General features: G+C 45.0%; 2 protein-coding genes across 3 annotated transcripts in view; one reads left to right on the top strand and one right to left on the bottom strand.

Moving 5' to 3' along the window:
- The window catches only part of LOC116983484 (centromere protein P), a 299674-nt gene that overhangs the window by 77225 nt on the left and 195712 nt on the right, over window positions 1-26737 (bottom strand). The window lies entirely within an intron of this gene.
- aspn (asporin) overlaps window positions 17143-26737 on the top strand; it is a 41003-nt gene continuing 31408 nt past the window's right edge. The window contains exon 1 of one of the 2 annotated variants that reach the window (XM_033037275.1): window positions 17143-17415. The gene's annotated coding sequence lies outside the window, so the exon portion shown is untranslated. Of the gene's footprint in view, window positions 17420-26737 lie in introns of both variants that reach the window. The other variant, XM_033037276.1, reaches the window with a different exon arrangement.

Genomic DNA, 26737 nt, shown 5'->3' with positions numbered 1-26737 from the left:
CCCAGAAATTCCTGCCATTGCTGTTCCACCGTCGTCCCTGCTGGGGTCCCTTTGCAGTCAACTTTGGCCAGCTCCTCCCTCATGCCTCAGTAGTTCCCTTTGCCCAGCTGCAATGTTGAAACATCCGATTTCAACCTCTCCCTCTCAAATTGCAGATTAAAACTATCAGGTTGTGGTCGCTACCTCCTAATGGTTCCTTTACTTTGAGTTCCCTTATCAAATCCGGTTCACTGTATCACACTAAATCCAAAATTGCCTTTTCCAGTTTGCCTTTCTAGTTTGATCTTTTATAGTACTTTTTAGTATTGAATTGTTCTGGTCGTTCTTTTCCTATTTTTGATTGCTGGATTGTGATGAGTCTTTTAATGAGACTTTATTTGTCGGGTAAAAATGTGCATTTTGAAGTACAGTTTTGTATGAGAGGTAATAAAATCCTTGTAATTGGTGAAACAAATTGTATTTTGGAGAAGGCAATTTTGTGATGTCTGGCTATTATCTTGAAGTCCTATTTTGTTAAATTTGTGACAATGCTAAAGTGTCACATTTATAACTTAAATAGAGATTCTATTTTTGTGCTTTCTGATTGAGTTTGCCTTCCTTTGTATCCCATCTATAAACAGCCAAATGATGTATACAACATATGTATGAATTCCATTTTGAGCTTTCATCATAGCTGGAAACATACTGTCCTCCTCACCTTTAAAATATCTGTATTCTTTCAGGTGCAATTTTACAGAATTTTCCATTTACCTCCCATTCAGAGAGCTCCTAGGTATTGGAGATCATACAAATCATCAAACATAGTCGGAGAATGACAGAAATGTTGCATATATGGACATCAGCTGTCAAGCCCTTATAGTTGGGATGACAGATATCTGATTTTCTCTTTAGTGTTGTTGTATGCGGCTTTTATGCTAAGGTTGCATTACTAATCTTTACTACTTAAATGACACAATATCCCACAGTTTTGTTATTTATTCTCTACTGCTACAGAATTCTCGTGAACCAAAAATCTGGCTGTGCAGAATAGTTGAGTCGGTGTTAAATTTCTAAGTTTAATAATAACCTGCCAAAATTTTTTTTATTGAAAGTAAAGGCAGAATGAGGAGGAGTTAATACCTTCATTTGCATTTGGTGTACTCGAAATAATTTACCATTGTAGACATGCCATCAGCCTCATAGCCAGTCTGAAATGGGAAAATCATTGAGGTATGTCAAAATACAATTTAAAAACATATTCTCAGAAGGGAAAATTCATCAAGCTGCTATTCATACAAGGAAACCACAAAATCCAGAATGAATATTCACTCTGTTTCTGTTGATCAAAAACATCCAAAACAGGTCCACCCCCCTAGCACTATTCTTAGTTCCAACTTGCTGGTATTTCAACCATGATTAACGGCAATGTCCTGGAACATCAATCAATAGTGCATGTTTTCTTTATGCTGTATATGCTTGAATGGAACTGCAAGATGAGGTCAGCACGAAGTTAGGTCAGCATTACGTTGATCATTTAAGGCACCATGGCAATTTGAAATGAGTATGCCCCACACTCATGCTGCACACATATAGAGACACAGTGCATTTGGCAATAATGTTAATTTGGTGTTCAACATCTACTTGTTGTTTCTTAATCTAAGAATACACATAAAATTAAGAGAAATAGAATGGAAAGTAGGTCACTCAGCCTCTCGCTCTGTTCTACCAGTGGCACTTCGTGCATTAACTCCACATCCTATAATTCCTTTAATACACCATTTGGATTGCCACTGCAATCCTATCTTTTATGTTTCAGATCCACCAATAACTACAAATGCGTGAGATTTGCTTCCCAAATTATGCTTTTAACATCCAAATATCCATGCTCTTTATAAAATTGAAGTTGGCATACACAATGACCAGGGCAATAGGTCTTATTAAAAGTACTAAGGTCTGTTGGGGCGAATCTATAGAGGACAGCCCTTAATTGTTTAGCCATAGTATTTGCCATGGATTCATCCCTCATGCCCCAAAGGGCCATGTATCTCCAAAGCACTGGATAGACCTTCCATTTTCTCTGATGAAAAAAGGTGCAAAAGGAATGTTCCTTACCCAAATATCCAGCTCCACCATCACAACATTTGACTGTGTACTCTTCTATGGTTATGCTGCCTATCCATCATTACACCATGTGATTTAGCTCCACTCCTTGCAATAGCAATCTCTGTTAAGAACCACTGGTTTTGGAACACTCACGATGGTCACAAATCACCAAGGCCTATAGGGGATTCGCACAAGATTCCACAAATTACATGTTATTCCTGTGCATGACCATGCTCAAGGCTTTTAATTGCACCATTTGAACATGACTCCTTGTTTGTGAAAGAAAACCCTTCTCGCTCCAGAAGTCCCTACATAAATCTATTACTCAGAAAATAAAATTAATCCCCCCCAACATTGATCATTTGATGGAAAAAGAAACTTTAAAAATTAACACAACAAATGGGAAATAATGTAAAATAAACAATGAATGGGAAAGCTTTCAAATAAGGCACTGATATATATTATTATTGATTACTATAAAGTTTACAAGTGGATGTGCTGGTAGAGGAGACAGGGGAATGCCTTAAATTTGGCCAGAAGAAAATGTTGGTCCTTTTCAATTCATTGCAATGGCCGATGAAAAGAAACAACTTAATACTTTATGTATCCCCATGATGTTCTAAATTCTCAGAATTCCTAAGTTATTTTTGAAGTCAAATCACATGTAACATGGGCAAACACGGCAGACAATTCACCAGCACAAGATCCTAGGAAAACGAAGACGTTGTGATTTTTGATGTAATTGATTGGGATATAAACAAGACAGCTCGCACAGTGCAACTGTACTTTTTATGGTAATGGTAGATGTGAAGGCTCAATTTATCAGTGGAAAGATGGCAGATTAAAAACGCAACACTCCCTCCTTAAGCACTTAAGATGGAGAAGATAACAATGAAGATGACTATCTGAAAGTGTTTGGAATGTTGCCTATTGACACTGACAATGCTGTTGCTGTTTTAAGGACCTGATCTGTAAAGTGAATTTCAAAAATCAGTCACATTAGCTAGGTGCAGTGTTTCAATTGCAAGTCCATGTCTATTCATTAATTTTTGCTTATTTCAAGGTTGACACGTGAATATTTTAAATATATTGTCCAATAACGCCAAGATTAATCTACCAGTCTTTGCAAAATATTTTGATTTGGATGACAATATTTCAGCAGTTTCCACATGATTAAGCAAGACTATGTAAGAAATACCCCATCATTACTAATCTCAAGAGATAATAAATGGTCTTGTTAGCATATTGATTGTTTTGAGATCTGTTTTCTGATTATAATTTGTTTCTCAGTTTCATTTAAATACATACAGTGCCCTCCATGTTTGGGACAAAGACCCATCATTTATTTATTTGTCTCTGTACACCACAATTTGAGATTTGTAATAGAAAATATCACACGTAGTTAAAGTGCACATTGTCAGATTTTAATAAAGGCCATTTTTATACATTTTGGTTTCACCGTGTAGAAATTACAGTTGTGTTTATATGTAGTCCCCCCATTTCAGGGCACCATAATGTTTGGGACACAGCAATGTCATGTAAATGAAAGTAGTCATGTTTAGTATTTTGTTGCATGTCCTTTGCATGCAATGACTGCTTGAACTCTGCAGTTCATGAACATCACTGGTTGTTCGGTGTCTTCTCTGGTGATGCTCTGCCAGACCTGTATTGCAGCAATCTTTAGCTAATGCTTGTTTTGGGAGCTAGTCTCCTTCAGTTTTCTCTTCAGCCTTTAAAAGGCACTGGGTCGCAGTCACATGGGAGGCCTGGTCCCCCAACGCAACCCATTCCCCAACGCAATATTCCACCACTCACCCGTTCCCCCAATGCAATATTCCACCACTCACCCATAGCCCCTAACAGTGCAGGCGCGGCTGACGGGTTCCCGTTGTGACACCCCCTCCTCCCCTCACCCCCCCACTCCGCCCCTTGCCCTTCCCCCACCACGCACTCACTCCATCCGCCGTCAACCCCCCCCCCCCCCATCCACTCTTAGCGGCTCTCCGGCGGCATAGCCATTCCCGCCCATTTGGTTCCCATTGTGACGTAGAACACGCAGGTATTACTGCGCAGGCACAGCTGACGAGCACAGCAAGTGGAAAAGGGATTTATTAAAGCTTAAAATGTGAATAACTCTTAAAATATAACAACAATTTAAACGTTAAAGATGAGATTTATTCAATCCATTCTTTCTTGTTGCGTTCTGCAGCCGGAGGAGGGGGACGGCTTCAGGCGAGGCCTGTAGGGGGCCGGTGGGGGTGGGGATGGGGGAGCGCTGCTGTGGCCTACCCCTGTATTACGCCGCCTCCGGGCCCCCGACAGCCCCTTCCTGGAGTGGTCCCCCTCCCCCGCTGCAGGACGCTCTCCCCACACCGGCTCCTGCCTGAAGCCGTCCCGTCCCGAGCTGCAGGATGTCCCCCACTGGGCCCAGCCTGAAGCCATCCCAGCTCAGGGACCTGCAGTTGGGAACAGGGATCCTTCAGGCGAGGGCCAGTGGGGAGCATCCTGCAGCTGGGGACGGGATTGCTTCAGGCGGGGTCCGGAGGGGGGGAGCGTCATGCAGTGGGGGAGGGGAACGGCTTCAGGAGGGGGCTGTCGGGGAACGGCTTCAGGTGGGGGCTGTTGGGGGTCGGTGGGGATGGGGGAGAGCGTCCTGCAGCCGGGGGAGGGGGGCGACTTCTAGCGGGGGCTGTCGGAGGTCGATGTGGGGGGGGAGAGAGCATCCTGCAGCTTGAGGAAGGAGACAGCTTCAAGCGGGGGCTGTCAGGAAACGGCTTCAGGCAGGGGCTGTCGGGGGCAGGTAGAGCGTCCTGCAGCCTGGAGAGGGGCACGGCTTCAGGCGGGGGGCTGTCGGGGGCCGGTGGGCGTGAGGGGAGCGCCCTGCAGCCGGTGGAGGGGGACGGCCTCAGGCGGAGGCTGTCGAGGGCTCGTGGGGGGAGGTCCCAGCACTTACTCCATTTCCCCTCAACCCCCTCCCCCCCCCATCCACTCTTCGCGGCTCTCTGGTGGCGCAGCCATTCCCGCCCATTGGGCTCCCTTTGAGACGTAGAACATGCAGGTATTACAGTGCGGGCGCGGGTGACGGGCAAGGCAAGTGAAAAAGGGATTTATTAAAGCTTAAAATAACTTAAAATATAACACCAATTTAAACGTTATATTTATTCAGCTCATTCTTTCTTGTTGCGTCTCTTGGTGCATTCTGCAGCCGGGGGAGGGGGATGGCTTCAGGCGGGGGCCGGCGGAAGCGTCCTGTAGCCGGGACGGCCTCAGGCGGGGAGCGTCCTGCAGCCGGGGGGGGGGGGGGCCCGGCCTCAGGCGGGGAGCGTCCTGCAGCCGGGGGATGGGGGGTGACCAGGTAGGGGCTTTTGGGGGCCGGTGGGGTGGGGCGGGGGAGAGTGTCCTACAGCCGGCGGAGGGGGACAGCTTCAGGCGGGTGCTGTCGGAGAATGGCTTCAGGTGGGGGCTGTCGGGGACAAGTGGGGGGGGGGGGGAACGCCCTGCACTCACTCCATACCCCCTCAACCACCCCCCCCCCCCCCACGGTTCTGGCGGCGCAGCCATTCCCGCCCAATGGGCTCCCATTGAGACGTAGAACACGCAGGTATTACGGCGCAGGTGCAGCTGATGGACACGGCAAATGGAAAAGGGATTTATTAAAGCTTAAAATGTGAATAACTTAAAATATAACAACAATTTAAACGTTAAAGATATTTATTCAGTCCATTCTTTCTTGTTGCGTTCTGCAGCCGGGGAAGGGGGCCGGCTTCAGGCGGGGGCTGTCGGGGGCCGGTGGGGGAGCGTCCTGCAGCCGGGGACGGCTTCAGGCGGGGGCTGGCGGGGAGCGTTCTGCAGCCTGGGGGAGGGGGATGCCTTCAAGCGGGGGCTGTCGGGGGCCATTCTTTCTTGTTGCATCTGTTGTTGAGTTCTGCAGCCGAGGGGGACGGCTTCAGGCGGGGAGCGTTCTGTAGCCGGGGAAGGGGACGGGTGTTTAAGAAGGAACTGCAGATGCTGGAAAATCGAAGGAACACAAAAATGCTCGAGAAACTCAGCGGGTGCAGCAGCATCTATGGAGCGAAGGAAATAGGCAACGTTTCGGGTCTGAAGAAGGGTTTCGGCCCGAAACTTTACCTATTTCCTTCGCTCCATAGATGCTGCTGCACCCACTGAGTTTCTCCAGCATTTTTATGTACCTTCGGCTTCAGGCGGGGGCTGGCGAGGAGTGTCCTGCTGCAGCCAGGGGAGGGGGATGGCTTTAGGCGGGGGCTGGGGAGGGGGGGGGGGAGCGTCTTGCAGCTGGGAACAGGGATGGCTTCAGGCGGGGGCCGGCGGGAGCATTCTGTAGTCGGGGGACAGGGATGGCTTCAAGCGGGCGCTGGTGGTGGGGGGGGAACGCTGCCGTGGCCTACCGTTACCGTGGCCTATCGCTGTCGTGGCCTCCCGCTGCCATGGCCATGGCCTGTTGCTGCCGTGGCCTATTGCTGCCGCTCTCCACCGGCTTCAGGCAAGGACCGGTGGGGAGCATCCTGCAGCTGGGGACGAGGGCGCCTTCGGGTGGGGTCTGGTGGGGGAAGCGTCCTGCAGCTGGTGACGGGACGGCTTCAGGTGGGGGCCGGTGGGGGAGGGGAGCATCCAGCAGCTGGGGACGGCTTCAGGCAAGGACTGGCAGGAGAATCCTGTAGCCTGGGGAGGGGGATGGATTCAGGCGGGGGCCGGCCAGTGCATCCTGTAGCCGGGCACGGGTTCAGGCGGGGAGCGTTCTGCAGCCGGGGAGGGGGACGGCTTCAGGAGGGGGCCAGCGGGGAGCGTCCTGCAGCCTGGGGAGGGGGGTGGCTTTAGGAGGGGTCAGGTGGGGGGGGGGGGGGGGGGAGCTGGGGGGGGGGGGGGGACGGCTTCTTGCGGGGGATGGCGGGAGGGTTCTGCAGCCCGGGGAGGGGGACGGCTTAATGCAGGGCCTGTCGGGGACCGGTGGGGGGGAGCACTGCCATGGCAGGGTGGGTGGGGGGGGAGGGTGTGTGGGGGACGGGAGGAGGTTGTGTGTGGGAAGGGGGGGAGAGATGACAGGAGAAAAGACCAATCCACGCGGCGCTGACTGGCAGGAGAGGAGATCGATCTGCGCATGAGCGATTTTTAAGATTTTTAAACTTCGCTAACTTTTACATCAGACCACCGATCGGAACGAAACTTGGTGCACTCGCAGCACAGGACAAGCTGCCGAAAAATCGTAGCGGTATCGCGTACCGTTTGTGCGCAAATATAAAGAACGTGCAAACCGGAACATAACAAGATCAGAGCTTTAGTTATGTATAGATGCTCAATTGGGCTCAGATCGGGTGCTCTCAAGAACTGACCATTATTTAGCTTTGAAAAACTCCTTTGTTGCTTTAGCAGTGTGTTTGGGATCATTGTCTTGCTGTAGAATGAACTGCCGGCCAACGAGTTTTGAGGCATTTGTTTGAACTTGAGCAGATAGGATGTGTCTATATACTTTTGAATTCATTATGCTACTACCATCAGCAGTTGTATCATCAATGAAGATAAGTGAGCCGGTACCTTCAGCAGCCATACATGCCCAGGTCAAAATACCCCCACCACCGTGTTTCACAGATTAAGTGGTAGGCTTTGGATCTTGGGCAGTTCCTTCTCTCCTTCATACTTTACTCTTGCCATCACTCTGATATAAGTTAATCTTCGTCTCATCTGTCCACAAGACCTTTTTCCAGAATTGTGGTTGCTCTTTTAAGTATTTCTTGGCAAACTGTAACCCGGCCGTCCTATTTATGCGGATAACCAGTAGTTTGCTTCTTGCAGTGTAGCCTCTGTATTTCTGTTCATGAAGTCGTCTGCGGACAGTGATCATTGACAAATCCACACCTGACTCCTGAAGAGCGTTTTTGATCTGTCGTAAATGTGTTTGAGGTTTTTTTGAGCTGTGGGGGTCTTCCTTGGCCTACCAATCCCTTTGCGATTAGTAAGCTCACCAGTGCTCTCTTTCTTCTTAATGATGTTCCAAACAGTTGATTTTGGTAAGTCTAAGGTTTGGCTGATGTCTCTAACAGTTTTATTCTTGTTTCTCAGTCTCATAATGGCTTATTTGACTTTCATTGGCACAACTTTGGTCCTCATGTTGATAAACAACAATAAAGGTTTCCAAAGGTGATAGAAAGACTGGAGGAAAGATTAGGTGCTGAGAGCTCTCTTATACCTGCATTAAGGAGGCAATTAAACACACCTGAGCAATTACAAACATCTGTGAAGCCATGTGTCCCAAACATTATGGTGCCCTGAAATGGGAGGGACTATGTATAAATACAGCTGTAATTTCTGCATGGTGGAACCAAAAGTATAAATATATCCCTTAATAAAATCTGACAATGTGTACTTTAACCACATGTGATTTTTTAAATTATAAATCTCAAATTGTGGAGTACAGAGGCAAATAAATAAATGATGGGTCTCATAGAAACTTACAAAATTCTTAAGGGGTTGGACAGGCTAGATGCACGAAGATTGTTCCCGATGTTGGGGAAGTCCAGAACAAGGGGTCACAGTTTAAGGATAAGGGGGAAATCTTTTAGGACCGAGATGAGAAAAACATTTTTCACACAGAGAGTGGTGAATCTCTGGAATTCTATGCCGCAGAAATTAGTTAAGGCCAGTTCATTGGCTATATTTAAGAGGGAGTTAGATGTGGCCCTTGTGGATAAAGGGATCAGGGGGTATGGAGAGAAGGCAGGTACAGGATACTGAGTTGGATGATCAGCCATGATCATATTGAATGGCGGTGCAGGCTCGAAGGGCCGAATGGCCTACTCCTGCACCTAATTTCTATGTTTGTCCCAAACATTATGGAGGGCCCTGTAAGAGCAATCCAACAATCATAATCATCAAACATGATGGAAGAGGTTGAATTAAATTATGGAATTTTACATTTTCTTCATATTAAGGCCAATTTAGCAAATTTTCAATTGTTAATGTTCCATTTCCTTTTTTTTCAGTAAACCAATGGTATATTATAAATAGTTTTTAAAATGTGGTAAGTGGCTGTCTCGTGATTGGCATTAGTTTAGTTCATTTGTTGTCAAAACTCAACAAAATGCAATGACTCGGGATTTGGTTTGCAGTTTACAACCTTACTTATTGAATTTATAAGCAAGTGGCCTCAATAACTTGGTGTTAAACCCTTTTATGTTTTATTGGCACTGGGAATGCAAAAGAATAACAAATGTTTTATTTTTAAAGAACAAAGCCAATAAATGAATGCACTGGAATAACACGAGAATCAGAAAATGTCAGCTACAAGTGTTGAACATCTGTACTTCCATGTCTCATGTAATAGTTTCAGGCCATTAAGTTTAAATTATATTACTTTAACTCAAGCACATTTTACATTTGTATGCACAATAATAAATCACTGAGACCTAACTATGTCGATGATGATTGAATCACAGACCAAATTAAATTTATGAAACAGGACGCTATTAAATTCATGTCAGTTACCCTGCTTGATTCTACCTTCAAGTACACATCCAAGCACTTCTGAAGGAAAGTTTATTTCTCCATCACCCTTTCAGGTTGTTCATGACCACCTTGGGATGAAGAAAACTTTCAACAGTCTCTGCTCCAAAAAAAGCAAATCTTACCTGATATTTCTACATACAGGTAGTAGTATTATTACAGCCTCGGCAACATCCCAATAATCCTTTCCTGCATTTATGACATTGCAATTGGATCTTTCCTTTAATGTAGTGATCAGAACTGTATGCATTTAAGAAAACTGTGCAGTATATACTGTATATACAGTAACCAGCTCTGTACATAGTTTTCATTAATAAGGGAAAACAACCCATATGCCTTTTTAACAAACTTATTGACTTCATTTTACTGTTAATGATCTGTGGACATATGTGCCAAGGTCGCACCACTCAATATCCTCCCATGAATGAGTATGTATTCCTATCCCTGGTTGTACTTAAACTTTTCTGGATTAATTTCCATTTGGCAATTTCCTGCCCAGCTATCCAAATGTCCTATCTTTTCCTTCAGTGCAATGTTTTGCTTATCACTGTCACTTTACAGCCAATTTCTGTATCATAGAAACATAGAAACTAGGTGCAGGAGGAGGCCATTCGGCCCTTCGAGCCAGCGCTGCCATTCATTTTGATCATGGCTGATCGTCCCCTATCAATAACCCGTGCCTGCCTTCTCCCCATATCCCTTCACTCCACCAGCCCCTAGAGCTCTATCTAACTCTCTCTTAAATCCATGCAGTGACTTGGCCTCCACTGCCCTCTGTGGCAGGGAATTCCATGAATTCACAACTCTCTGGTTGAAAACGTTTTTTCTCACCTCAGTCTTAAATGACCTCCCCTTTATTCTAAGACTGTGGCCCCTGGTTCTCGACTCGCCCAACATTGGGAACACTTTTCCTGCATCGAGTTTGTCCAGTCCTTTTATAATTTTATTTGTTTCTATAAGATCCCTCCTCATCCTTCTAAACTCCAGTGAATACAAGCCTAGTCTTTTCAATCTTTCCTCATATGACAGTCCCGCCATCCCAGGGATCAATCTCGTGAACCTACGCTGCACTGCTTCAATCACAAGGATGTCCTTCTTCAAATTAGGAGACCAAAACTGTACACAATACTCCAGATGTGGTCTCACCAGAGCCCTATACAACTGCAGAAGAACCTCTTTACTCCTATGCTGAAATCCTTTTGTTATGAAAGCCAACATTCCATTAGCTTTCTTCACTGCCTGCTGTACTTGTAAGCTAACTTTCAGTGACCGGTGTACAAGGACGCCCAGGTCTCACTGCACCTCCCCCATACCTAACCTAACCCCATTGAGATAATAATCTGCCCCCTTGTTTTTGCAGCCAAAGTGGATAACCTCACATTTATCTATATTATACTGCATCTGCCACGCATCTGCCCACTCACTCAACCTGTCCAGGTCACCCTGCAACCTCCTAACATCCTCTTCACAGCTCACTGCCACCTAGCTTTGTGTCATCCGCAAACTTGATAGTGTTTCTCCTAATTCCCTCTTCCAAATCATTAATATATATGGTAAACAGTTGTGGCCCCAACACCGAGCCTTGCGGCACTCCACTCGCCACTGCCTGCCATTCTGAAAAGGACCCGTTCACTCCTACTCTTTGCTTCCGGTCTGCCAACCAATTTTCTATCCATGTCAACACCCTACCCCCAATACCATGTGCTCTAATTTTAGTCACCAGTCTCCCGTGCGGGACCTTATCAAAGGCTTTCTGAAAGTCTAGATACACTACATCCACTGGCACCCCTTCATCCATTTTACTTGTCACATCCTCAAAAAATTCCAGAAGATTAGTCAAGCATGATTTCCCCTTCAGAAATCCATGTTGACTTGGACTAATCCTTTTACTGCTATCCAAATGCCCCATTATTACCTCTTTAATAATTGACCCCAGCATCTTTCCCACCGAAGTCAGGCTAACTGGTCTGTAATTCCCCGTTTTCTCACTCGCTCCTTTCTTGAAAAATGGGATAACATTAGCTATCCTCCAATCCACAGGAACTGATCCTGAATCTATTGAACATTGGAAAATAATCACCAATGCCTCCACTATTTCTAGAGCCACCTCCCTGAGGACCCTGGGATGCAGACCATAAGGCCCAGGGGATTTATCATCCTTCAGTCCCATTAGCCTACCCAATACTATTTCTCGCCTAAAGAAAATTTATTTCAGTTCCTCTACCCCCTTAGATCCTCTGTCCTCCAGTATATCTGGGAGATTGTTTGTGTCTTCCTTAGTGAAGACAGATCCGAAGTACCTATTCAACTCTTCTGCCATTTCCTTGTTGCCCATAATAATTTCACCCGTGTCTGCCTTCAAGGGACCCACATTTGACTTTGCTACTCTTTTTCCCTTAACATATCTAAAGAAGCTTTTACAGTCCTTCTTTATATTCCTGGCCAGCTACCCCTCGTACTTCATCTTTTCAGCCCGTATTTCCTTCTGTTGTCCTATGAAAGTTTCCCAATCCTCTGGCTTTCGGCTACTCTTTGCTGTATTATACATCTTTTCTTTTAGTTTTATTCTATCCCTAACTTCTCTTGTCAGCCACGGTTGCCTCCTACTCCCCTTAGAAGCTTTCTTCCTTTTTGGAATGAAATGATCCTGCGTCCTCTGGATTATGCCCAGAAATTCCTGCCATTGCTGTTCCACCATCATTCCTGCTAGGATCCCTTTCCAGTCTACCTTGGCCAGCTCCCCTCTCATGCCTTCATAGTCCCATTTGTTCAACTGCATTACTGACACTTCCGATTTAACGTTCTTCTTCTCAAATTGCAGGTTAAAACTAATCATATTATGATCACTACCTCCAAGCGGTTCCTTCACCTCCAGTTCTCTTATCATATCTGGTTCGCTACATGCTGGAGTCAATTATTAAAGAGGTAATAATGGGGCATTTGGATAGCAGTAAAAGGATTAGTCCAAGTCAACATGGATTTATGAAAGGGAAATCATGCTTGACTAATCTTCTGGTATTTTTTGAGGATGTGACAAGTAAAATGGATGAAGGGGTGCCAGTGGATGTAGTGTATCTAGTCACTTATCATATCACATCTACAAACTTCTTTATTATGCCCCCTACATTTATGTGAACATTATTTATATATATTCCAAAAGGCAAGAGTGCAAATATCAAGTCCGATGAAATCCTGATGGTAACAGTCTTCCAGTCTGTCAACCATTATTCTTTACTTCCTACCTCTAACAGATTTTTATCCAATTTTCTAGTCCCTTGGATCGGTTTTGATTACCTTCCAATGCAGGACCTTGTCAAAAATACACTGTTCTTTCAGCCAGGATTATTCAGCCAGGATCTTTTCTAAATACTGTAAATCCATGCAGGCCATACCTGATTAATCTTTGTCTTTCTAAATGAAGGTTTATTCCAATAATTGCTCCACCACAGAAATTAACTGGACTGCAATTACCCCATTTATCATTTCCTCCCTTTTTAAACAACAATGCAATCCTCCAAGCACATACCACCATTCTTAAAGCTGGGGAGGATTGAAAAAATAATGGTCAGGGTTACTACAACTTTCTTCCTTGCTTCTTTTCTAACTGCCCAAAACATATTTCACGTCAATCAAATCACATATGGGTGATTTGTATCCATTTCTGCTATTTGTAAAATAATACCATAAACATAGAAACATAGAAAATAAGTGCAGGAGTAGGCCATTCGGCCCTTCAAGCCTGCACCGCCATTCAATATGATCATGGCTGATCATCCAACTCAGTATCCTGTACCTGCCTTCTCTCCATACCCCCTGATCCCTTTAGCCACAAGGGCCACATCTAACTCCCTCTTAAATATAGCCAATGAACTGGCCTCAACTACCTTCTGTGGCAGAGAATTCCAGAGATTCATCACTCTCTGTGTGAAAAATGTTTTCCTCATCTCGGTCCTAAAAGATTTCCCCCTGATCCTTAAACTGTGACCCCTTGTTCTGGACTTCCCCAACATCGGGAACAATCTTCCTGCATCTAGCCTGTCCAACCCCTTAAGAATTTTGTAAGTTTCTATAAGATCCCGCCTCAATCTTCTAAATTCTAGCGAGTACAAGCCGAGTCTATCCAGTCTTTCTTCATATGAAAGTTCTGACACCCCAGGAATCAGTCTGAACCAGAACCTTCTCTGTACTCCCTCAATGGCAAGAATGTCTTTCCTCAGATTAGGAGACCAAAACTGTACGCAATACTCCAGGTGTGGTCTCACCAAGACCCTGTACAACTGCAGTAGAACCTCCCTGCTCCTATAAAGCAGTAGATAATAAATTACCTTATCCAGTAACATTAATATGTAAAGCCAATTTGTTGTTTTACATTAATAACAATGATTAGCGTTTAAGTAGCGCCTTATATCATGCCAGGGCTCGTTACAATGCTATAATCAGCCAAAAATGGATTTTCAACTGAAAATGACATGCAAGCAGAAATAGGTAAAAATCCATCGAAGTCTTGGGCTTTAAGATAGGTACCTTGAAGAAAGAATGAGATTGAGATGTGGATGAGTTACAATTCAAAATCTGAAAGGTTGTAGTGTATCTCTTAACAGAATGCCCATCACTACTGCCCCTCTTCTTTTTCTACCAGTTCGCATAGGATTCCACCATTTGCACCCTTTTGGCTTCTCTATTTATCCAGTCTTGGTTACTATCTCCACCTTTGTCTCCCTCACTGGGTGCCAATCAATTTTTCCTGACCTGGATCGAACTATTGGTTGCTAGTCCTTGCCTTGTCACTTCCTATCTTCTCTTTCTACCAGCTATTTCCCCTCTTCTCCATAAGTCTGAAGTAGAGGCCCAACCTAAATCATCATCTGTCCATTTCCCTCCATGTTATGATTCAATCCCAAAATGTCCAAGTGAAAAGCATAAATGTTTGTTCCCAAAGTAAGAGAGTGAAACTGTTACACACGGATGCTATGCAAACGAAAAAGTCACGACAAATTCTGATAATCCACTATCTGTAGGTATGTTGCAAAGCGTACCTGAAGCGTCGCTGAAAATCTGTCCCAGCCCGTGTGCGCGATTTTGGCGCCGTTTAGAGGGGGGCGGGTTTAAAACGCGATTTTTCCTAGGCTGTTCAAATCGAGGATGTTCAGCCTAGTTAATTATTAACGAAAAATCGCTGGTAGATTCGGTCGCTTTAGCTATTATTACTTTTAAGGGCTTTATCTAATTGTTATAGTAGTTTAAAAATTAACCTCTAAACCCGCGACCGCCGGCAACTGGCCGGATCTCATACAGGGGACAACAGAAGGTAGGCTGTTTATTTTTACATTAAAAAGGGCTTCTTAAGATCCCTTTATACAAAGTTTAATGTTGCGAGAAGCTAATTTTGGGCCCATTATATCCCGCAGTATTTTTCTGGGCATTTGAGGGCACAAATCTACCGCAATGTGAACGTTCTAAACCAGCACGTTCACAGGATCCCACTAGAAAGCTGATTTAAATGGACTTTAATTTACAGCAATTGAACACTAAATTCCTTCCATTTGGCCTATAAATTAATGTAAATGAGATTTTAAAATCATGTTTTATTGTGAATTATTTGTGAATATTATTTGGACACTTAGGCTATTTAAAAATGTTAATCGTTTATTAAGAAATGGATAGATGTTTAGATCTAGTAATTGAAGTTTGAAATTAGCTACAATTGGGTAACTAACTAATTATATGCTTTAATTTCAGGTCATCCAAGTAAGATGATATTATATTTGTTTCAGAATACTTCAATCTACGATAACTGAAAATTTCATTCAGTTCTCTTAATTTTTAAGAAAGTTATGTGCTTTTGACTGTCCACGATCACAGCTTTTTTGTTATGTCCATAGAAAATCAATAGGGAACAAGATGCTAATTTCTGAGTATGAAAATGGCCATAACTTTTTAAATACTTGAGATATGAAAGTGAATTAGGTGTCAAATTAAACTTCTTTTAATTCTTTATCTGATGGGATAAATTGCAGACTTGATTTTTAAAATCTCAAAACTTTGTAACATTGCTACTATCTGCCTATTCAGAAACCTTGATTCAGGATCTTGCACACCAGATGACACTTACTGCACTCACTTTTTAGTAACTAGGGCCACAGTTGCTGCTCCCCCTTTCAACTCGTTAGACCCTTGCTCCCAAGCTCCCTTTCACCTCACTGGCATGACGATTCCCATTCTGTCTTTCCATTGACAAGGATCCATTTCCCATTCTCCATTTAAACTCTCAGGGCCCCAGTTCCCTTGCTTCCTTTCAGCTCACAAAGGGTCTGGTTTGCACACTCTTCTTGTACTAACTGGGGTCCTGGCTCACAGCAAAGTTTATTATAATCCTGTTTAACAACTAAAAAAGTGACTTTAAAGTATTTTGGGGATTTAATAAAGACTAACTTCAAATACCTTGGAACATTTGACATCCTGGCACCAGCAATGTCCCATATTGGGCATTATAAGTGAAATCATAGCATGTTGGTCAGATCACCGAATGGAGTGATTGTTATTATTAAAGTATTAATCATAGCGCTGAACTTCTAACATAGCTTTAAAACAGATGAAGCTTCCAATAAAGCTCTAATGCCATAAATTACTTCTCGTTTCCCACATCAACATTTTGGCATGTTAAAGTCGTCACTGAATTACGCAGATTTCGATCAAAGTAACCAAACAAAATTACTACAATTCAACTCAAGCAAATTAAAGTATTGTAATTAAAATAATTTTTCATTAAAGATTGTGATTAAAGCTGGAAAGAGTGCAGAGAGAATTTACAAGAATGTTGCCAGGACCCGATAGCCTGAGCTATAAAGGTTGGACAGGCTAGGACTTGATTACTTGGAGAGCAGGAGGCTCTGGGGTAATATTGGAGGTGCACAAAATCATAAGGGGAATAGATAGGTTGAATGCACAGAGTATTTTACCCAGGGTAGGTGAACCAAGAACCAGAGGACACAGGTTTAAGGTGAAAGGTACAAGGTACAAAGGTAGGAGCCCAAGGGGCAATTTTTTCAATCAAAGGACGGTGGGTATATGAAACGAGCTGCCAGATGAGATAGTTGAGGCAGGTACTAAAATGGCATTTAAAAGACACAGGTATATGGATAGGAAATATTTAGAGGGATAGGGGACTAGCCTAGATGAGGCATCTTGGTCAGCATGGACTGAAGCACCTGTTTACGTGCTGCATGACTATAATTATGACTCCAATGCCATTATGGTTATTAATCTGATGGGATTCTTCTTATATTCAATTAGCTCAAATAATTATTTTGGTCAGAATTTCATGTATATTTTTTGTGGAACATACCCCTTTCACTTACATGTATTGCATAAACATGGGGAAAGGGTAGGACAACTGCTTCAGGTTTCTGTTCTCATTGCAGTTAGTTAGGTTGTTTGTATCATAACAATAATATTTAGTGTGGCAGGATGCCATCTTTATATCACCCACGTTGAACCACAGGACTTCATAGCTATTATAGGGATCATCTAGAAATCCAGAGAAGTGATTTGGCCTGGTTACAAGACATGATGGGAAACATATGAGCACTTACAATGCATTCTGAATATTTGGTTGAGAGTTGCATGAAGTGATGGTCCAGGAGCATTTCTGTTTTAACATGATCTGATTGCTGGAGAAAAACCTCTTTATATACAGGAATCTTTCCTTGTCAATTAAACGTCTCAATAGATTTCTTCTCATAATAACTTCTGGGTTAAAAATCTACGTGAATCTTCAAGATTATTTGCCAACAGCAGTGTTTTCTTTGCTTCTGTGAGGTAGGTAAGTTTAAAAGGCATTTTTGATAAAAAATATTGCTTTTAGGTATACATTAATTGAACTCAAAGTACAAATTATTAAAGCAATAGTTTGCAAAGTTAGGTATTTTGTTATAATCTCTTTATAATTAATCATTAGCTATTTAGTGCTTTAGGACATGCTGAAATAAAAAACAATCTATATGTTCATGTTCAAAGCATGTTCATCCATAAGTAGCTTGGCATACCAAATATGCAAATTATGAAATTCTTCTAATGTGCACTGAAATAATACTTTGTAGTCACATAATCTTGCTAAACTATTGCCGAGACTTTAGATCCAAATTTTCCAAATGTTCTCTATTTTTTTAAATATTATTGCTATTGTCATGAGCAAGGCAATTTCAAAAGCATTTATTTTATTGAATGTAACATTGTAAAAAGCTTTGTCCAAATTGTAGATTTATCCATTTGTATAATTCTTAAATGTTATTTGTACTTATATTATTTGATGTAAACCTACTCATCTGGTATGGTTGGAACTTCCTATCTAAATGCATCTTTCACAATACATTCTTGGCTCACGCACAACAGAGGTATATAATATTGGAAGTCCATTTTAAGTGTGATAACAAGCTAATATAACATCTACCAACAGCATTCTTTATTTCATGCACACTTTGACATTGATAAAGCTCAGCCTCAACAAATAAGATACTTTTGCATTTTATTATTACTGGAATGTTTCAAAATTTTCCATAGACAATAGTTTTTTTTAATCCATTGAATTGATAGGATCTGAATGCACTGTCTAAAGGGATAATGGGAATGGATTTAGTGGAAATTTGGTAATCTGTTGGAGCAAATACAAGATAATAATAAGTGGGCAGTTTTAACAAAAAATCTGGCACCTGTCTTATTCTTTGATTTCATGTATCATATCTCATAGCATATTTCATATTTACTTTATGAAATCTGCATTTCCAAACAATTGGAAGTCAAAAATAATAGTAGAAATACTCGTAGTATTGGTAAAATATATGATTAAAATCACACTCAGAAATTTAATCTGGACAAAAGATTATTTTTATTATTGTCCCGAGAAACATCTGTAATATTTTATAACATTTTGAAATCAAAGTAAAATGAGGTCACAATGCAATTGAAACTAACAAGAACATGATTAAAATTAAAATAACCTATACAAATTATTCAAAAAATTAGCAAATCTTTATCTTTCTAATGCAATTTTTTGTTTCTACCTTTTAAAACTAATATTTAAAAATAACACATATATTAATGACTATTAATAAAAATAATTAAATGCTATATTTTTTGTACCAATGTATAGTTATCGTGGCAGAAATGAGCTTAGTAATATTAATGGGAATAATGTTAATTATTACAGTAAAATTAAGTCCAACACGATTAATGATTACTTCGCCCACATTCCCTACCGTACCAAATTGTTATTAAAATAGTTAATCACTATAAACACCATAATCCTTATGACAAAACTCTCAAAAACATTTGTGGTGCAATTGTGCAGCTGAAATAACTGTTGCCTCACATCTCCAAAGAGCTGGGTTCAATCCTGACATCTGATGCTATCTGCATGGAGTCTGCCTTCTTCCTGTGACTGTGTGCCTATTGAATTGAATATTTTTGAATACATTTTATTAGCCAAGTATGTATACATACAAGGAATCTGCCTTGGTGCTTTGCTCGCAAGTAACAACACGATATATAGATAAATAAAAATAAAACATTATAATTTAAACGTGTGAAGAATGAAATAAAATACCAGAGCAAAAGGAGGCTACCAACGTTTGGCTGTTGAGTAGAGCTGCTGAGCCAAACCAGACCATGATGGAGAAGGTGAGGACAGACCCTATGATGGCAGTATAAAAATGGACCGTCATTGCCTGTGGCAGATTGTGTTTTCTCAACTGCCACAGGAAGAACATTCTACAGATGCTCAAGAGTCCTCTCATATACCAAAGAAATGCAGGTTCATATGTTAATTGGCCATTGTAAATTACCCCTGGTGTGTAATTATGTAGTAGAATACAGGGGGAGAGGATGATAATGAGGAGGAAATAAAATGGGATTAATGTAAAAAGTGGTTGATGTTTCAAGCATTCATTGGACCAAAGAGCCTGATTCTGTGCTACATGTCTCTACAGGTGGATGAACTTCCTTCTAAATTATATTTAACTACTTCAATGTATTCATAGGCTCCTCATCTCCAAGATTGTTCCTGGTTGATTTTATGATTAAATTAAGTAATTTATAACTGTGGGCTGTGGCAAAAGTGTGAATCTGGTACATTAGATGCCTATTGAATTGATTTTCCACTTCATTTACTTTGAAAACCCCCCTAAAATTGTGCATAATCGTGGCCAATTAGTGTAGTTAGTTTAACACTTTTGCTGAAATTCAATCAAGCATTTGGTTTGTAATTGGCTTAAAATAAAATTTGCATTAAGGGCATGTCCCACCAGCATGCGACTGCACGCGGCTAGCGCGACCTAACGTGGTCGCTTGAGCCGTACGGCCTCGCGGGGCCGGTCCCACTTCGATCGCCGGAGCCGTATGGAGTTGTGTGGGGCTGGTCCCGACATCGCGCGGGGCTCCGAAAAGCTGACACTGTCCACAAATTCCGCGCGACAATGGCCTGTCGGCCCGCAGCCGCATTGAGGCCATACGCAGCGCCTCAACGGGCGTACGCAGTGTCTTGACGCCGTACGCCTAGTGCATGGCGTTGCGCGATGACGTCACCGCCCGGCGTGCCGTTGCGCGATGACGTAACCGTCCGACGCCGTGCGACGTCCAAACGCCCGCCTCCTGCCTAGCTGATTGGTGAGTATGATGTCAGGACCAGCCCCGCACAACTCCAGACAGCTCCGCGGTTGGAAGTGGGACCGGCCCCGCGAGGCCGTACGCCTCAAGCCACCACGTTTGGTCGCGCTAGACGCATGCAATCGCATGCTGCTGGGACAGGCCCTTTAGGCTGCAGGATGCTGACAAGTATTACTACAAGAACTGCTGTAGTTTTGGGAGCAACAGCAGCAGGAGTTTAGCAAGAGATACGACTAATTGGCTCTAGCCCGAGTGGGAGGAGAGAAATGAGTCAGAGGGGTGAAAACAGTTGAAAAGTAGCAGCCAAGCACAGGCAGACTTTACTCAGAACTGCTGTAGATTTGGGAGCAACAGCAGCAGGAGTTTAGCAAGAGATACGACTGATTGGCTCTAGCCCGAGTGGGAGGAGAGAAGTGAGTCAGAGGGGTGAAAACAGTTGAAAAGTAGAAGGCAAGCACAGGCAGACTTTACTCAGAACTGTTGCAGCTTTGGGAGCAACAGCAGCAGGAGTTTAGCAAGAGACACGACTGATTGGCTCTAGCCCGAGTGGGAGGAGAGAAATGAGTCAGAGGGGTGAAAACAGTTGAAAAGTAGTAGCCAAGCACAGGCAGACTTTACTCAGAACTGCTGTAGTTTTGGGAGCAACAGCAGCAGGAGATAGCAAGAGATACGACTGATTGGCTCTAGCCCGAGTGGGAGGAGAGAAGTGAGTCAGTGCCGGGAAACCAGTTGAAAACTGAGGAATTTGTAAACTGAGGTTTGTAAATTGGTAAATCAGGCAATTTATCAGTCAATTTAAGCAAGACGGCTCTGAGCGAGCGGCAGTGAGTGAGCGGCCTTGTGAGGAAGTGCCCTGTGAGAAAAGTGTGAGTCTTTGGCTCGAGAGTCTTCGGCGCTGAGGAAAGGAGACCACGCAATACGCTTGAGAGGTAGAGAGGAAAGAAGGAGATGTCAGGCAAGCTGATTCAGTGCGATGCTTGCAGTATGTGGGAGGTCAAGGACACCGCTGGTGCCTCTGGCTGCTACAAATGCGAGAAGTGCATCCAGGTAGAGCTCCTGAAGGGCCGTGTTGGGGAACTGGAGAAGCAAGTGGATGACCTCCGGTTCGTCCGAGAAACGGAGTCTTTCCTTGACAAGTCCTACAGTACGATTGTTACACCTAAGGTACTGGAAGAAAGAAGGTGGGAGACAGTGAGAAAGGGAGAGAAGCATGGAATGCCAACGTCCCCGGGTGTTGTACCTCTTGTGAACAGGTTCACCCACTTACTCTGACAGAGCCACCAGTCCACTCCATAAAATGGATACAAACTGCGTTTGAGAGCAAGGCTCCTTAATAATGAGCTTCACCAAGGTGTGAAGTTAATAGCACATTTTTAAACCCAGAATTCAACATAAAATCAACCAGTACTGTTCTAGTTCCCTGGATCATACATCATTGATATTGGTATGCACTTTCCCTCATTTAATGTAGAAATAATATTACAATGTAAATTGGATCACCATAACATTTCTGGAAGTGTATCAGTTCTGAGAAATTTTCCAAAATATGTATGTCGGTTTAGGAAAGCCAGCTTTCCTGATATGGAAAATAATTAGTACTCATATGATTAATCATGGTGCAAACATTAAACGACAAATGAGACGGAATATGGTAAGCATATTTAGCAGATGTAACTCAAAGCCTTAATCATAAACTGACTGCACAACTAAAAATTATCTCATACATTTTTGAGCATTTAATTATATTCATGTACTATGTGGTGAATAATAGCGGATGCTGTTTTCTTTAATATGTTCAGTATGCAGGAAAGAACACACTTAGTGCACTGAGCAAGACTAAGTTTTGTAGACGTTTCAAATTTTGAAATAAAACATTTATTGAGCACTCAGTAGGTTAGCCTGTATGAAAAAAGAAATTTAGTTTTCTCATCTAAAGCCCAAGATATTACAGATGCATGACATTTAAAAAGATGAGGTTTTGGCGAGTCGAGTCGATTGAGTAAGGTAAGATTCTTTATTTTGAACGACAATAAAACGATTTACTCAAATGCGTTTAGAACAGCCAAAATATACGAAGCTCCTTCTAACAAGGTGGAGCTTGAATGAATGCTATACAAAAGCCCGCGAAACACTCCCGCGATTACGTGACCGCGCCAGCCAAGAGCGAGGGTTTGTGATTCCCCAGGCCACCACTAGGTGCCGCTACAGGACCCCCCCCAGAACCCGATGTACGGAACCGAGCGGGACGCCGGACAAGACGACCGGACCGAGTGGAAACAAGGGACGGGACGGGACGGGACGGGCGATACAAGTGGGACTGGCGAAAAGGAGTCAGGAAACGGAAACGGTGCAGTGGAAACAGGCACAACGGGTGAAGGGGAGACAGGCACAACAGGTGCCACCGGGACGACCAGCGGGCGGCCCCTACGCCAGGGATGAGCCACCACCACCGGGCTATTGATATCCAGGCGGGCGAGCTTGAGGCGAGTAACCGAGATGATCTCCTCCTTGCCCCCGACATCCAATAGGAAAGGCGCGACTCCTGGGCGCAACTCCCGGAAAGGACCCTCATAAATCCGCTGTAGCAGTGACCGGTGCGAGTCCCTGCGGAGGAATACAAACAGACAGTTCTGAAGGTCTGGCGGCACATACACTGGGGCTGTCCCATGTCGCGAGGTGGGAACAGGAGCCAGGCCGCTTACTTTCTCCCGAAGACTCGCCAAAACGGCCCTCGAACCGCAGGAAGGAAATCCCTGGGTACCCGCAATGGAGAGCCATACACCAGCTCAGCGGGTGACGTGTCCGTGTCCGCTTTAGGGGCCATATGGATGCCCAAAAACACCCAAGGCAACTGGTCACAGAGCCGCCCACAAAGCGGAAGTAAACTGAGCCCCCTGGTCGATGGAAATGTCCGCAGGCACCCCAAAACAAGCAATCCAATGGGCCGGAATAGCTTCAGGCCCCCTCGTAAAACGATTCATGACGGTGTGTAGATGCGTAGCACCGCGAGACGGCGGCATTGGACCTACCAAATCCACATGGATGTGCTGGAAACGGCCAGAGGGAACCACAAAATCTTGTACCGGTGCCCGCACATCATGCTGGACCTTCAACGTCTGGCAGGGGATGCAGGCTCTGGCCCAAGCCGCAAACTGCTTAGGCCCTTCCAGACAAATTTGTCCGCCACCAGCGCAGAAGTCACCCGGATGGAAGGGTGGGCCAGGCCATGGATGGCGTCGAGAACCCGGCACCACCAACCCACGGGGACAATAGGGCGTGGTCTCCCGGTGGACACATCACTAAGGACCGAAACTCCTGTTGAGCCGAAAGGGACGTCGGCCAACCGCAACCAGTGGCCGTCCTGTAACTGTCCATCTCACCACCCGTGCCCTGTGCCTCGGCTAGCCCCTCATAATCTACGCCGGGGTCCAAGGCCACCGCAGCCGGGAGTGCAGGGCGGGACAGAGCATCGGCAACCAAGTTGAGCTTACCGGCCACATGCTGAAAGTCCATGATGAATTCAGACACAAACACCAGGTGCCGCTGCTGCCGGGCAGACCTCCGCCGCGTCTTGTTCTTGGGCTCCCGCGGTCCATTGGATTGCTCGTTTTGGGGTGCCTGCGGACATTTCCACCGATCAGGGGGCTCAGTTTACTTCCGCTTTGTGTGCGGCTCTGGCGCAGCTGTACAGGGTGCAGTTGCACCACACCACCGCCTATCACGCTCAGGCCACCTTGTCCAAGGTGAACATCAGGGGCTTGTGGTCAGTGAAAGCCGTGAACGGCCTGCCCTCCAGAAAATGCCGGACAGCCAGGTACAGGGCGAGGAGCTCCTGGTCGAAGGCGCTGTAGCTGCGCTCTAGAGGCTGCAGATGACGGTTGGAAAAGGCCAGCAGCTACCAGCGGCCGTCGATGAGCTGTTCGAGCACTGCTCCAACATCTGTATCAGAGACATTCACCGTGAGGGCAGTCGAAGCAGCAGCCCAGCGGGTGCGCCAACATGGTGGCTTTGGCCACGCGTCCTTCGCACCCTCAAACACAGCCACAGCCTCAGCGGTCCACACGAGCTCCCGTGGTTTACCGGCGAGGCACTGAAACAGAGGGCGCATGATCCTGGAAGCTGCAGGCATGAAGCAATGGTAAAAGTTCATCATGCCGACAAACTCCTGCAACCCCTTGACGGTGAGCGGCCGAGGGAACTGCCGAATGGCCTCCACCTTGGTGGGTAGCGGGGTCGCACCCTGCGAGGTGACATGATGCCCCAGGAGCGACCAGAATGTCGTCTAGGTAGATGAATATGAACTCTTACCCCCGACCCACTATGTCCATGAGCCATTGGAAAGTCTGCGCGGTATTCTTTAATCCAAACGGCATGAGCAGCCACTTGAAAAGGCCAAACGGGGTGATGGTGGCGGTCTTAGGCATGTCATCAGGGTGAATGGGAATCTGGTGGTAGCCAGGTCCACCTTGGGGAAAGAAATGTGCCGCCTTCCAGATGGGCCGTGAAATCCTGGATATGTGGGACCGGATAACGGTCGCCGGTCGTTACGGCATTCAAGCGCCGATAATCCCCGCACGGTCTCCACCCCCCAGATGCTTTAAGGACCATCTGCAATGGGATGCCCACGTGCTATCAGAGCGCCGCACGATTCCCATGTCCTCCATCTATCTGAACTCCTCTTTAGCAATCCGTAGCTTGTCTGGCAGGAGCTTAAGGGCGGTCGCACGAAAAGGGGGGGGGGGGGGTCCGAAGCCCCGGGAACTTGGCGAGAAGGAATGCATAAGGGCCATCTCCATCGGCTACCGCGCTCAGCTGTGGGCTGGGAGGTTCCGCGGGCCTGGGGCACACCGGTGGAACAAGGAGCCTGCCCCGCACGTCCATCAGTAGCGAAAAGGCCAGGAGGAAATCGGTGCCCAGCAACGTCCACAATGGTAAAAGATAGCCTCTACTGACGATCAAACGAGCAGGGGGCGCGTCATCGTCGGGCCTCGACACCCCGGAGTTGGTGGTAGTAGCACCACTGGCGCTTACCACAGTCTCCGGCGGGCGGCTGTGGCGCGGCGACAGCAGCGGAGGGTTGGACGTCTCTGCGAGGCTGCTGGTGCATGGGCGCGGACACCTGATTGATGGACCCGCCGTCCTGCTGCTTGGCGAGCACGACCCAGCGATGAGCAGGCGGGTGTCATCGGGCATCTGCTCCAAGAAGGCCTGCTCGAACATCAGGCAGGGTCGGTGGCCGTCCATCAGAGCGAGCATCTCGCTCATGAGTGTGGACGGCTTCCGATCGCCGAGGCCATCCATATGGAGCGGCTGCTGAGCCCAAACGTGCGGAGCAGCAGGGCCTTGCCGATAGCTGGAGGATGCTGCAGGTTGGGCAGCAACCAGGTGGCTGTCTCTTGGCTAAGCTCCTCGACCACGTAGAAATATCAGGTGGCGTCCGCGACGATATTTCTGAGGTGGATTTGGGCCTCAACGTGGGTGAACCACACTTGAGGCTGCTCAGCCCAGAAAACGGGCAGTTTCAGGCCCACGACATTTTACTGGGGAAGCTGGGTGTCGGGGTTAGCGGTGGCTTGCATGATCGAAGTCCGAATAAAAACGATCGGACTGACGGGGTCACACTTTAGCGAATAGAGTCGATTGAGGTAACGACATTTCGTTCAGACCGTAAGGTCTGAATGACAAATAAAGGATCTAATCTAATCTAATCTTGAGTAAGGTAAGATTCTTTATTTTGAACGACAATAAAGTGATTTACTCAAACGCGTTTAGAACAGCCAAAAATGCGAAGCTCCTTCTAACAAGGTGGAGCTTGAATGAATGCTATACAAAAGCCCGCGAAAACACTCCCGCGATCACGTGACCGCGCCAGCCAATAACGTGGGTTTATGATTCCTCAGGCCACCACTAGGTGCCGCTACAAGGTAACCCTAATACAAAAAGAAAAAGATTTACCACAAGATACTGAAGTGGAAACCAGTCGATTGTTCCTTTGTTTATCACTTCTGTCATTGAACAATGTGAGCAATTAGAGATATGAAGAAATTGATAAATTATCAGTTATCGTAGCACCAAAAGGTAGGAAAACAGAGTGGCACCAGTGGGAAGATTCAGCTACCGGGAAGGACAAACCTCCAATAGTATATTGTGTGGTCAGGTTGGTTAGCATCCTATTCTTAAAGGACGCAACCTATCCTGACTACAAAATGTACCATTGGGATCCCTGTTTATTATTCTCAGCAACACCCCAAAACATGTTGACATAACAAGTCAAGTCAAGTTTATTCGTCACATACACATACGAGATATGCAGTAAAATGAAAAGTGGCAATGCTTGCGGATTGTGCAAAAAACAGACAAACGTACTACAAACAGAATGGAACAGAATCACATATTCACATATTACAAATTTGTGGAAGGGAAGAAAAAGGAAAAAAACAGTAATTTTAAAAAGACACAACACAGCAGTAAAATGCTACAG

The sequence above is a fragment of the Amblyraja radiata genome, chromosome 18, assembly GCF_010909765.2.
Source record: "Amblyraja radiata isolate CabotCenter1 chromosome 18, sAmbRad1.1.pri, whole genome shotgun sequence".
In the NCBI taxonomy this organism is placed as follows: domain Eukaryota; kingdom Metazoa; phylum Chordata; class Chondrichthyes; order Rajiformes; family Rajidae; genus Amblyraja; species Amblyraja radiata.
This window is presented reverse-complemented; position numbering and strand designations above follow the sequence as displayed.